The sequence below is a fragment of the Sorex fumeus genome, unplaced genomic scaffold (genome assembly GCF_029834395.1).
Source record: "Sorex fumeus unplaced genomic scaffold, SorFum_2.1 ptg000051l, whole genome shotgun sequence".
Lineage (NCBI taxonomy): Eukaryota > Metazoa > Chordata > Mammalia > Eulipotyphla > Soricidae > Sorex > Sorex fumeus.
This window is the reverse complement of record NW_026606108.1, coordinates 9762913-9776492: the sequence shown is the minus strand read 5'-3', so window position 1 is coordinate 9776492 and position 13580 is coordinate 9762913.

Below are 13580 nucleotides of genomic sequence, written 5' to 3'. Positions count from 1 at the left end.
CAATCGTCAAAGTCAAGTTCACAGGAAAAGACACATCAGCCTCTTCGCCTTTCTTGCCTTGGACAGTATGGGGTGAATCTAAGGGTGTGACTTGCGGGGACATTAGACATCAACCGGGGGGAGGGGGGACATCTCCTGCCATGCCTCTTCTCCCCCATCCCCTTCCTGCCCCTCCATCCCTATTCCTGCCCAACCTCCAGTTACCGACAGCACCTCTGTTGCCACTGACTGGAGCCCTCTGTAAACTCCCCCACCCCAGTTCCCCTGCACTCGGGCACCCTCGGCCTCGGCCACATTCTGGGGGCTTTTTAAAATTTTCTTAAATTTACTAATTGGATTTGGCCTAACATTATAAAAGCTGAAACTGTTGAATCCGCAATTACATTCTTCACAGATGCTAGCAAAGAAGGAAAGGCTGCTTATACAGTTATGCAAAATGATAAGGTTTTGCAAACTCCATATAATTCAGTTCAAAAGAATGAATTGTTTGCAATTGTTTCTCTTTTACAAAATTGTTCTCAACCAGTAAATATTGTAACAGACTCTCAGTATGCAGTTTGGACTGTCAATCATGTACTTACTGTGGCTTTGCCTTTGAGTGACTCTGAGCTATTTCTTTAAAGATTTACAGCAAGTTTTGAGAGACCATAAACATCCTTTATACATTACTGCATTGCAGTTACTGGTTATACATAATTTTTAATTTGATATTAGATAAATAATTTTATTTAATTATAATTTAAATGTAGCACTGTCCTCCCGTTGTTCATCGATTTGATCAAGCAGGCACCAGTAATGTCTCCATTGTGAGTCTTGTTGTTACTGGTTTTGGCATATCGAGTACGCCATGTGGAACTTTCCAGGTTCTGCCTTGAGGGCGGAATATTCTCAGTAGCTTGCCAGGCTCTCTGAGAGGGATGAAGGAATGGTACCTGCGTCGGCTGCGTGCAAGGCAAACGCCCTACCCGCTGTGCTATCGCTCCAGACCCAGGTCTGGTTCCTGCCTTGTCTCCAGTTGCCCTCTTGCTGGGCGTTTCCCTAGGCACCTCACCTGGCCCATCTGTGCCTCTTGTCAGAAACACCCTCTCCCCCACTGACCCAGCTCCCAAGATGGGCTCAAGGCCCTTGCTGAGGCTTTTAGTCCACACACATTTCAGTCTTGTGCTCAGGCATATTTTAGTCATATTTGAAGCATAATTTAGTTCTTGGGAATTCAACTTTCTTTGCTTGGTGCAAGAGAAAGAAAGACTTTGGAGGCACCATTTCACTTTGGGGGTACCACAGGTAATAGAAATTCTATTTTTTTCCTTCTGGTTTGAATCAGGCTCAGGTGGAATGAATTAGTGGTGCGGTGCTCTTTTAGCTCATGACTGTGTTAGAATCAGAAGCTCCTTTATATCGGGCAAAATTGAGCCAACAGACTGCTCAGTTTGTGGCTTTTCCAGTCATTCGTAATCCTAATGTGTAAGGAAAATGGAAGGCAGGTGAATATGAGCCTGTTCCCTTTAAGTTTCTTTCCTCACTTAAGCAAGCTGTAGCCACCTATGGCGTTACTGATAACTATGTGTGGCCCTTCTCAAAAATTTTGCAGAAGCTAATACTCTGCTCCCGCTTGATTGACAGACTCTTGTGAAGGCAATGTTAGAAAAAGTTTATATTTAATATAAACTTTATAAAATATATAATATATAATGTATATTATAAAATATATAATTATATAATTTAATGATTTAATTAGTTAATAATTAAATATAATTATTAGTAATCATCAGTTTTCATTGTCTTAGTAACGCCCATAACAGCAAATGCTTGTAACAAATGAGTAATCACAGCTCCTGCCTTTTCTGAAGATAACACAGAAGCCCATCGGAAATGTGATTAGGTATCAATTGATTGATAAACATATTTTTGTTTACCAAGAGCTGGGACAATAGTTACATCCATTTGCCGAATTTCATTTGTCTTTATGCCTCAAGGACTAGCTCCTAAGGGCATATGAGGTGTATTGATTGCCTGACAAGTAGGACATTGCCTAATAGTTTTAAGTAAACTTAAAACTCCAGAGCTCGGAGTAATCAGAAGTAAGTTCGGGAAGGCTGGGAATGAGCCCAGTAGGCCAGCATGAGGACCCAGAAGCCATGGGGGTGGGGTTTGGGGTTGTCATCAGCCCTAGAAACTGGGGCCAGGTAGCAGCTGAGGCTTTTCTGGTTTGTAGGGCTACAAACTCCTTGATGCCCTGGATGGGCTCTTCTTCCCCCAGAGAGTGGGGGACAGGAGAGAACAACGCTGAGACCTCTGGAGAAGCCCCTGTCCCCCAGTCCCTCACTTTAGCACCCTTGAATGCATGCCTCCGCCAGTGTACTTTCCGGTGTAGTGAGGTGAACGATGCATTTCCCAGCTGTGCCTCGATTCCCCAATGAAAGTCTTGTCCGTTTCACCATGGGAAGGCAGCCAGTCCATAGCTAAGGCCCAGATGACTGTCCCTGACATCTAAGCCCAGCACCCCAAAATTCTTTGAAGTGGACCCCACTAGTGGATTTTGCAAACATCCTCTGAGCACTCCCACCTCAAATTGTGCACCAATGCAGTTCTGGGGTGTCTGCACGCATATCAGTCTCCTGACAATACTCTCCTGCAAACAGGCCTGCCCCCTGCCCCCCACCCTCCATCACCTTCATGCTCCCCCTTCTGCCCCCTACCCACTCTCTTCCCTGAAGTGCTACGGGCTCTCTGGGGTTTAGCTCCCATCTCTCCCCGTGTCTTCCAAAGAACAGGGAGTGAGAAAGGAGGTGCAGGGAGGGGAGGGACATGAGCCTATCCCAACCCCGACCTGCAATTCTGCTCTTCCCCCAGACCCTGACGACCCCTCTAGGCTCCCAGGGCTGAAAGGGGTCTGGGGTCCTTCCCAGCCTCTGTCTCCTAGGAGATCCTCACTTGAATATCACAGTTCCTGTCCCTCAGACTCAAGTCTGCGGCCAGTGAAGCTTCTTCTAGCCACAGCTTGGGAACCCTTGCGTAGTGCTTGACTTGGTCACTTTTGCGGGGGGGGGGGGGGGTGTGGGTCTCAGACTTTTGTATGTGAAGGCATACTATATGTGTTGGGGCAGGGGGGCATAGGGTAACTGGCAGCCTGTGCAAGCTGGAGGAAGAGAAAGGGCTGTGGGCTTGGAAGGGACCGAGGTTCAGCTAGTTGCACACAGAGGCAGCGAGCTGTGGGAATCTTAGTGGGGTGGGGGCAATGCTGTGCCTGACTTTAATTGTGGAAGGTTGTCCAAGGGGGTGTTGGGAGAGCTCGTCCCAAACAGCTGTGGCAGGTGATGGGGAAGGACATGCAGGGAGGAAGAGATGACCCCAATCAGTAAGTTGGAGGAAGCAAGATTCCCTCTGCATTTCTCAGATTCTCTTTTCCAAACCATTAGACCTCTCCCTCCCTCTTTACCACCCTCCTACCCAAACACTCTACAGTGCAGCTGCACCCTGTCTGCTCCCAACCCATCTCTAGTCCCAGGACAACTTGGTGTTCTTCAGGGCTCTGCATCAGTCAGCATGCCATCCGGGCAATCGTGGCTTTATCACCCTTCTCCCCCATTTTGTCACCTCCACACCCCTATGCTTGGTGTTGAATCCTTTCTTGGTCAGAGACATTTGGCTCTAAGCTAGTTCTGCACCATAGAATAGCTTTAGCTCTCGACTCTGGTACGTCAACGGATTCAGAAATAAAATGGTGCTTCTGAGTTTTGTGCCTTCTGTACCCCGCCCCCTGCCCCACCCAGATAGGGTGGGTGCAGGCTGGTAGGGTCGAGGAGGATTCTATTTAGCCCCTCCCAAACTGGTTCTTAGTCTTGGTGGGCCCAAGTAGATTGATGGCCTCCATCCTGGCATGCTAAACTAGCAGAGAAGGCGGGAGGATTTTCTAGTCTTCTTTGGACCACTTCCTCTTCTGTGACTTTCATGTCAAAAGCACCCAATTTTGCATAACTTTTTTGCTCATCCTTAGGGCAGGGCATGAATCCATTACTTCCATCTCAATATACACATGGGACTTGGGAAAATCAGGTACCAGGACAGTGCACATACCCAACCACACTGAACAAAGGAGTTTGGGCCCAGCTAAGGTTGAACCCACGATAAGTTCTGGAGCCTGAAATGACTAGAGTTTGTCCTTCAACACTAAGCACCAAAGGAGTAAATGGGAATGTCCCGTAAGAGCAAAGGTAATCTGGCCCTCGCATGCCCAGCCACGTGGCTTTCCTAAGAGCAATGTCTTGTCAGCGACCCTTCCAGTTGGGGTCCTGACTTGGGCATGTGCCATCAGTTGCATGGAATTTTTCCCGGTTGATCTTTGGTTTGTGCCTTCAGCATCAAGACCAGAGCAGGAACTCAAAAACCAAAAAAGCATTCGCCGTGACCTCAAGCGCATGAGTGGGCTCGGCTCACTCCCCAGCTTAGGGTTCAGGGTTGCCATTGTCTTAACCTTTCACCTCACCTTTGCTCATGCGGTTCCTTCCACTTAGACCCTGCCTTTCTTCTCTCCCTCGGCGACTTGTGTTAAGGAGGTGATTCTAACTTATCTTTCAAATCTTATTGCTGCCCCTTGAACCTGAGTCTGAGCCACATCTTCATGAGTTCCCTTAAAATCTCAGAAGTGCCAGCTTCTCGGGGAAACTGCCCCCCATACCCCTTCACCACTCCCTTTCGAGGCTGTGTTTCTGTTCATCATCTAGAGCCTGGAGAAGGTGCTCAATAAGTATTTGTTGAATGAATGAGAGGAAGGACACACGAGTGGGTGCCATATCTAAAGCCATGGCTGGTGCATGAGAGAGAGAGAAGAGGGAGAGGATGCTTCTAGGTTTCTAGGGTGAGGGATATCGGGGGGAGGGAACTCTCATTCGCAGAAAATTAAGAGAATGAGAATGAGCCAGCACTCAGGTGGGGAAACAAGATATCCCCCCTGTCCTGCCTTTTGACCAGAGCTTGCGAGTCTAGATCACATTCCTGACTAGGATCTAGACCATGTTCTTTTTCTCCAGAAGAAGTACCCGGTCATTTGTCTCTAGACCCCAGGCCCCTGTGAGCCCCACATGTCCACGGATACTTCTGAACATTGCCTCTGCTTTCCTCTCCTCTCTCAGCTTTCTTGACTCTCTCCTTTCTCAGCTCATCCTTGGGCTATCTCAGCTCCTTCTCTGGTCTATGAATTCTGCCTGGCCTGGAGCCTGCTCTTTAACAGTTTGTCTCAACTGCCAACAGAATGTTCCTGCCTTAACATTCTTAGGGGTTGATGCCCCGGCTCTGGCCCAAGCCCTGCCAGCCAGACTGAGCTCTTGGCCTACGTTTCATGGACCTTCTGTATTCAACATGCTCTAGTTGATAAAAGACCCTATTGTGGGCCCATGGCAGACCCCAGTGAGGCAAGTGGGGAACCAAAAGCCTTCCGGCTATGCTGGGCAGTTCCTGGTACCCTTGTGTCAGGACCCCTGAAGCAGCTTTTGGTCAGCAGAGCGTCACTCTTGCTTCTTCCTCTCCAGGTTGGGATCAAGCTGTGCACTAAAGCTGAGAGGATGCCCCGAAGAATGAAATTTTGGGATTTGCTCCTGATAGGGACACACACATGGAGTTAGAAACTTGACCCCACCTCCCCACACGCCATTCTTCCCCTGGCCCCCTCCCCCTAGCTTCTTTCTGTACTTCTCTCTCTCTCTCTTTAGGAAAGTGGGACCCCTTACAAATTTGTTTTGATCATATATTGGCAGCCAGCACTGGAGATGCTTATAGTCAGAGCGGTCATTGGCCCCATGGTTACCCCTGGCTATTTCCGTGAAGTGAGCACTGTTGCTTCACTTCTCATCTATCCATTCATTCATCGAATGCCTGTGGGCCTGGTGTTAGCTAGATACTTGAGATATATATATATATATATATATATATATATATATATATATATATATCAGGCCCACCATCCCACCCTGGGGAGTCTAGACACTGTGCAGTTTCCATTTCCAGGAGACCAGAGTGATCTTGAAGCCTTTTGAGACCAAACAAAAAAGCGGTGTCTTGTTAAAAAAAATAAAAACGAGATTTGTGAGCTGCTATGTGTTCCTTAACTTAGCAGGAGAGGGTAGTGGGAGCAAGTTAGGAGGCCTGGGACCTTGAAGAACTTGATGAAACTGAGGAGGAAGAGGAGGAAGAGGGAAAAGAGGAAGAAAGGAGAACGAGGATGAAGACAGGCTCTGTGGAGTAGGCTGACCCCTTTGGGGGGAGGCATTCAGGGAGGGGAGTCTCTTTGAACACCATCCCAAGACACAGGCTTGTCTGGTATGGTTGACTGAACTTTGGTTTTGTTTGGAGTGTGTTGTTGGAGGTGTGTGTGTGTGTGGGGGGGGGTCTCTGAAAGAAGAGGGGTGTTCAGGAATAGTGCTCGAGCCTGTTGAGAGGAATGAGTGAATTTTAGGCACTCATCCCATGGGTCTGGGGGTTGCTCACCCAGGAGTGACATGAGGAAGGCAAGAACGCACGAGGACGAGGTATGGCTAGAGACAGGAAAGGGCCCCAGGGAACAGGGCTGCCCTCACCCTTTGATGACCCATTCTGGGGAACTTTCTGACTATGATGTTCTGGGAAGAAGAACTGGACATCAAGGCCCTGAGTTCTCTCTGGGAAGGGCATCCTTGTGGGGGGCCATTGTCCAAGTTGATGGCCAAGGTGCTATGGATGTTTCTAGCAAATGTCATGAGATTTGGTGGCAACAAGAGGGGAAAAGCAAGAGGTGGGGGGCAGGAGGAGGATGAACAGAGACTCTGGGCTTGAGGTGGCATGTTCTTGACAGACTGAGAGTCAGGCATGTCCTAAAAAATGGGGCTGGGAGGAGCTGTGGGGCCTGGGTGGCTGCAGAGCAAACTGGGCAATAATGTCTGAGAACAGCGATGTCAATTTGGACCACTTGCCTCAAAGGGTCCCCAAGGCTGGGTCTGGGGTGAGGAGGCCAGGTGCCCCAGGTGGGTCTGCAGTTTTGGAGCTAGCAGAGAGCCTTGAAAAGGGAAAGAGAGTCAGAGAAAGGCTGGAGCACTGTAGAATGGTCACCCCAAGAATGTCTTCCTCAGCCCAGAGGTCTCTGGGGAGCCTGGAGCCCAGACCCATGCAGAGAAATGGGGGACCCCTAAGACATGGGCCAGAGGGAGTCCAGGGAATGATGGTCTCAGCAGATCTTCTTAGGTGGCCCCCAAAATCCCTCAAAGCAGAAATACCTCAAAGGACCAAGCTCAGCGCCCCTGATGGTCCCCACTGGGGTCAACCCACACCAGGGAGACTCAGTGGGGGCCTGAGCACATGGGCCCCAGAAGGAGACGGGACAGCAGGAGTGGGGGACAGGAGCCTTCGAGCAGAGTCTTGGGGACCCCCCCTTGAGGGTGTGACTGCAAGAGAGGAGGACAGAAAAGGAATTTCAGGGAGAAGCTGGGAGATTCATGGGCTCGTGGCTGGCTATAAAGCCACAACCCACTCACATAGCTAAAATTTGGTGCTTGATATATGGAGAGGGGAGTGGAAGAGGGCTCAGGGACCCTAAGTTTTGATTATGGAACCATTTTGAGGTGCTGTGAAGTCAAAATTCCTTTTCCTCTGCCCTTTCCCTGCCATCCCCTCCCCACTCAGAACAAGGGCTTGGGGGCTTATTTGTGAGCTGAGTGTTTGGGGGAAAAAAGTGATTTTCTTTTTACCACAGGGATCTCCCCCTGCCCCAATCTCCCTTACTAGCTGGGCCTTGGCAAGCCTCGATTTCTCCATTTGTAAAATGAGCTCCCTCCTACTTGTCCTTTAGGGAGCAGTCTCCTAGCTGGCACATAAGGTTGCAGTGAGATAAAACATGAAGGAACTGAGATGGTTGAAGAAGCTCAGAAGTTTCTAGAACAAGCAATGACCCCCTCCCCCCCCCCCCCCCCCCCACACACACACATTACCTCCTGGGTCATTTTTTTCTCCCACTTTTTCTCATCTTTCCACCCTCTGTTGCACCCACCGCAGCAGTGGGTTGGGGGCTGGGGGGCTGGGGGTGTTGCTGTTCTTTTGGGGAGAATGTGGCCATGAAGAGCTGGGAGTCTGGATGTCACTGTCTGGGCCACCGGGAGGGAGGCAGGTATGTGCCATGCTGAAAAGCCAGAGAGAGTTTTGGCATGACAGTTGGATCTTATATTCAGGCACAGGCATGTACAGGGGGTCTGGGACCCCCCCTTTGGAGGAAGGCTAGAGCCCTTAAGACTGTGGAGAGAGAGTGGGAGGAGGGGAGAGAGAGAGGAGAGAGAAAAGAGAGAGAGGAGAGAGAGAGGAGAGGGAGGGGAGAGAGGAGAGAGAGAGGGAGGGAGGGTGGGAGGAAGGGAGAGAGAGAGAGAGAGAAAGAGAGAGGAGAGTACAGTGGGAAAGGCACTTGTCTGGCATGCAGTCTACATGGGTTCCATCCTGGGCACTGCATAGGGACCATGAGCCCCACCAGGAGTGATCCCTGAGCACTGAGTCATCTGAGCATTGCTATGTGACCCCACAAACAGAGAAGAGCAGTGGACAAGTGCCTCCCCCTGCTGGGATATAGAGATGTGTGTTCAATGTTCAAATCTGGGGTGAATGGATGAGGGATATCAGACAGGGTGTGTGACAAGTGTCTGGTGATCTCTTTCCTGCCTGAGGGGTGGGTGTGGGTGGGCCTCCAAGACTTGCTAAGGGGGTGGTAAGCTTCCCATTCCACACACTCTGGGATATGCAAGAGAGGTGCTAGAGATGAACCAGCTCAGAGCTGGTTGGGTGGGGGTTTGGCCCTCGTCTCCGGGGAGCCAGCTCCTGCCATCTACCACGAGGTTGAACCCTATGCCAGGCTGTCAGGGATGTTCTGGCAGGCCTTAGAGAAATGCCCTGGCCTGTGCCTTTAGATGCTCCACATGGGGAAGACTGCACTGTGGAATCTGAGTTGGACCCACTTGTCTCCTTAGATGCAAAGGAACAAACAGCTGGGCATGAATGGGCCAGCTCACATTCTTGCGAATGCCACTGCTCTCTCCAAAGATGAGAAATCCAACATTGGGGTTGGGGGTGATGAGGAATTGTGGGGTGGGGTGAGGGGAACGCTTGAAAGGAAGATAGGAAGAGAGAGATGGGAAGATTCAGGAAGAGAAGGGGATTCGTGCTGTGCTGCTGGGGCACAGAAATGTGGCGGCTGGCCCTGGCACTTGGAGTAAGTTACTGAATCCCAGACGCCAGTCAAGCAGGGCTGGTGGGAAGGGTGCAGAGGGCTAGGGTAACTCCCACTATGCACTCACCTAGAGTCTTCCCCCTTGTTCAACATCTTGTCACTCCTCATTCTGCCTCTCTGGGCAGAATCTGGCTTCTGGTTTTCTGGAAAGATCAGAAAGAGGGACTGAGGGAAGGAGGGAAGGTGTTGAAGCTCCTGCCTGCCCAGGCTTGCCTGGGGAATGCAGCTCCTGAATGAGCCCTCTTGCCTCTTTTCTGTAACATGTCTAGTCTCTCTCTGACCCCCAGCGAGACCCATAACTGTCTCCTTCAGATTTCGAGAGAGCCTGTGACATCACAAGCACGTGATTTTACCTCGGGGTGGTGGGGGAGAGTATGGCATGTGGGAGAGTTCAGTAGAGCACGAGTCATGTAGGATTTCTTTCTGGAAATTGGGGGGACAATAACTCAGTATCTGCTCTGGGACTCAAATCCAACATCACCGGAGCAAGACAAATGTCCTCACTGTTCTAAGGGGCGAGGAGGAGCTTGAGCTTAATGAGTTTGGCTCCTAGATCCGGGGCCCCAATAATGAGAACAAACTTGGAATTAATGCAGATGCAGGAGACAGTGGAGAGTTAATTAGGTCAGAAGCCAGGGGCAGAGGCTAGAAAAAGGGCACACACAGCCTGGGCAGCTCTAAGGGTAAACGGTTCCAGACAGAACGGGGAACTGGCTGGCTGGTTATCCCACATGTGGGTGGCTTTGCTTAAAGTCCCCCTTGCCCCTACCGAGATCATTGTTAGTCACCACTGAGGAAAGTTGGAGCACTTTCTGGGTTTAGATAGATTTCAGAATTCAAGTTTCCACCTTGGCCCAAAGTTCTTGAGGATCTGAGTTTGACTCCAGTCAACTGATGCAGAATAAATAGCCTGTGTATTTGACATGTGTTTGCCTGGAGCACCTACCTGCGTCATCTCCTGTATTTTTTTGTTTTGGGGGGCACACCTGGTGAAGCTCATAATTTAGTCCTGGCTCTATGTTCAAGGATCACTCCTGGTGGGGCTGGGGTCAAGGGCAAACCCTGTGAGGTGCCAGAGATGGAATCCCGGTCGACCATGTGCAAGACAGGTACCTTGTCCGCTGTACTGTCTCCCTGGCAAATCTTTAAATGCCAACAATGTTCAAGGAGTCCAAGAGAAGGGCCGAATGGAGCGTGCGTGGTTCTGACTAAGCCATATCTCTGTGCCCAAGAATTTTATGGCAAACCTAGGGCTGTGGGGCAGAGGTGAGAGGTGGGCCCCTGATGGGTGGCCCATGAGGAACTTGGGTGATTCTCAGATGCTTTGCATGAGCCCGAGAGGACTGTGGGTATACGTTTTGTGAGATGACAAAGACAAATTTTGGGATTTTTCAGGAAGATAGACATTGTATCAACTACCGTTCAGACCACGATGCACTGAAGATAGAAGTTAATCACGCACAGACACAGAAAACCAGATTAGACACCTGGAAATTAAACAACTCAATGTTGAACAAAGAGTGAGTCAGGAGGGAAACCAAGGATAAGTGGATCAACATGGAAAGTATCATGTTAAGTGAAATGAGTCAGTAAGAGAGGGACAGCCATGGAAAGATTGCACTTATCTGTGGAATATAAAGTATCAGATGGGAGACTAACACCCAAGAATAGTAGAGATAAGGACCAGGAGGTTTACTCCACGGCTTGGAAGCCAGCCTCAAATGCTGGGGGAAAAGGCAGCTCAGAGAGAGAAGGGAACACTAAGTAAAGGGTGCTTGGAGAACCTGCTTGGGTTGGGGGATGCGTGCGGAATGTAGACTATAGATGAAACACAACAGCCACTCAATGCTTCTATTGCAAGCTACAGCACCCAAAAGGAGAGAATAAAAGGGAATACCCTGCCACAGTGGTGGGGTGGGGAGGGGGAAATGTGGCTTGGGGGTGGTGGGAGGGATACTGGGATCAGTGGTGGTAGAAAACGGGCACTGATGGAGGGATGGGGACTGAAATGCAAGCACAGAAGTTTGTAAGTACGTAACTATACCTCACGGTGATTCACTAATAAAAAAAAATTAGTGATTTTTTTTGGAGGAGGGGTTTATGTCCTCCTGCTGCTCCCCAGGCCCCAGACCATGTACTTGTGGCCAGCTTAGACACATGCACCCAGCACCAGCCCATGGGTTCTCTTCAATTGTGTCTGTACCTATAGAGATAAGATCATTAGGTGGCTTCTGGCCCATGTCTCGTTTTCCAGTGGTGGCTTTATTTCCCATTTTTGATGCTCTGAGCAAGCAGAGGAAACTGTCACCTCCACTGACCCGGGGCCACAGGACCACTCTGGGAGGGAGTTTTGGGGCATGGAGGAGGTGGTGGATGAATAGTACAGAACTATTCCCAGGACTCTGAGTGAAAACAGTGACTGCAAGTGGATGAACAAATCTGCTTTATCAAGGTTCTAGTTTGCCTGATAAAGGTTTTTGAGTTTGTGGGCTGCAAAGGTCAAGTAGGATTTATGCTAAACCTGGGAAGAGGCTTCTGGGCTTGCTGAACCTCAAGGAATTGCCTCAACTTACCAGGTGTGTGATCCTGGGGCCTGTGGGGATGTTATCAAGGGACTGTCTCTGGCACTGTATGGGCCCCTGAGCACCAATACTTCCTCAAATATTTTGCCCTCAAAATAGGTATTTAGTACCAGGGAGAAGACTCAAAGAAGTACAGGAGGGGCTGTGGGGTCAGTTTCTGGCATACAGCCAGGAGTGACCCACGCCTGCCCCGGAAATGGGTATTCAGGATGTGTGACTGGCAAGAAAATTTGGGGACCCAAAAGCCTACTGTGTTCTAGGCCTGTTTGTGTTTGCTGATAAGCTATAGACTTGTCTTTTTGGCTAGCCAGTCGAAGTCTTACTACCCCTTAGGACACCTCTGTTCTCAGTCAAGACATCTCTACCCTAGTCAGGACATCTTCACCTCCAGTCAGGGCACATCCCCAGTTAGGATCCTCTATCCCAATCGGGATGGCTCCACCCTCTCTCCACCCAGTCAGGACACCTCTAGCTTAGTTTGGACACATCTACCCCTCAGTCAGGACACTTGTATCTTTCAGTCAGAACACCTCGGTTTTCTGTCAGGATGTCTCCAGCCCCAGTCAGGATGCCTATATTCCCAGCCAGAACACATCTATCCCTGGTCAGGAATGTCTGTCCAGTCAGGGTTCTCTAACCCAGTCAGGACACATCTGTCCAGTCAGGACCCTTTATCCCAGTCAGGACATGTCTGTCCAATGAGGACCCTCCCTCTTAATCAGGACATCTCTTTCTTCCTGCAGCCAGTTCATTTATTCCTAACTCAGCACATCCTTGTCAGTCTGAGGGGAAGTAGTCTTATTTACTTCTCTTGACTTTTGTCGCAAATGCGACATCTTATTATCTCGTTTTTACTTTGGAGAACCTGGCAGGTTACCGAAAGTATCCTGCCCGCACGGCAGAGTCTGGCAAACTTCCCATGTCGTACTCAATATGCCAAATACCAGTAACAATGATAGGTCTCATTCTCCTAGACCTGAAAGAGCATTGAATATGGCTCCTTTAAAATCTCAGGGCTGCCTGGGGGTCATGATGGGCAGCAAGATGGCATCTGCCAGCAGGGTCGTTCAGCATTTTCTCATGGCAGCAGAATTATGGTGATGAGTTTTTAGGTAGTCAAACCACATACTCCATTAATAAGGTTTCCTGACAGAAGAGACGATCCTAAACCCACTGTGTCTGAAGCTTTGGGATCAGCAGGGCTACCTTCTCACTCCTCTTCAATGTCACAGCATTCTAAGGGAGGTAAAGCACCAGATTGGCTGATGCACCAGGGTCCACCAGATACTGCAGAAATGATCAAAACATTACCTCAGAAGTACAGAAGGAAATTTGTTTCTCAAGAAGAAATGGAATTCATCCAACATGGAGGTCCAGAATAATCACTCAGAATATGGCTGCTGTTTGTCATCAGACAAAAGAATGATCTTTACAATAAAGGACTTCCAAAATGACAAATGAGAAATTGTACATTAAACAATTTTAATAAATATTATGTTTAAAAAATATATAGAAAATTCAGAAGGACACTTATATCTCATAACTTATGTATCATGGTCAGCTTCTCCACAAGCTTACCTAGTTTATAGACTTTATACTTATTAAAATATACATTTTTCAATATAGTGTATTAATTTACTGTAGTTATCAGATATTACCAGTATTGAACTAAGAAAAAAAAACACATTGTCTAGTTAACTATCTTAATTTTCCCATAATTTTGCTTTTCTTTCAGTTTCTCATTAGATACAGTTCATCAGGTA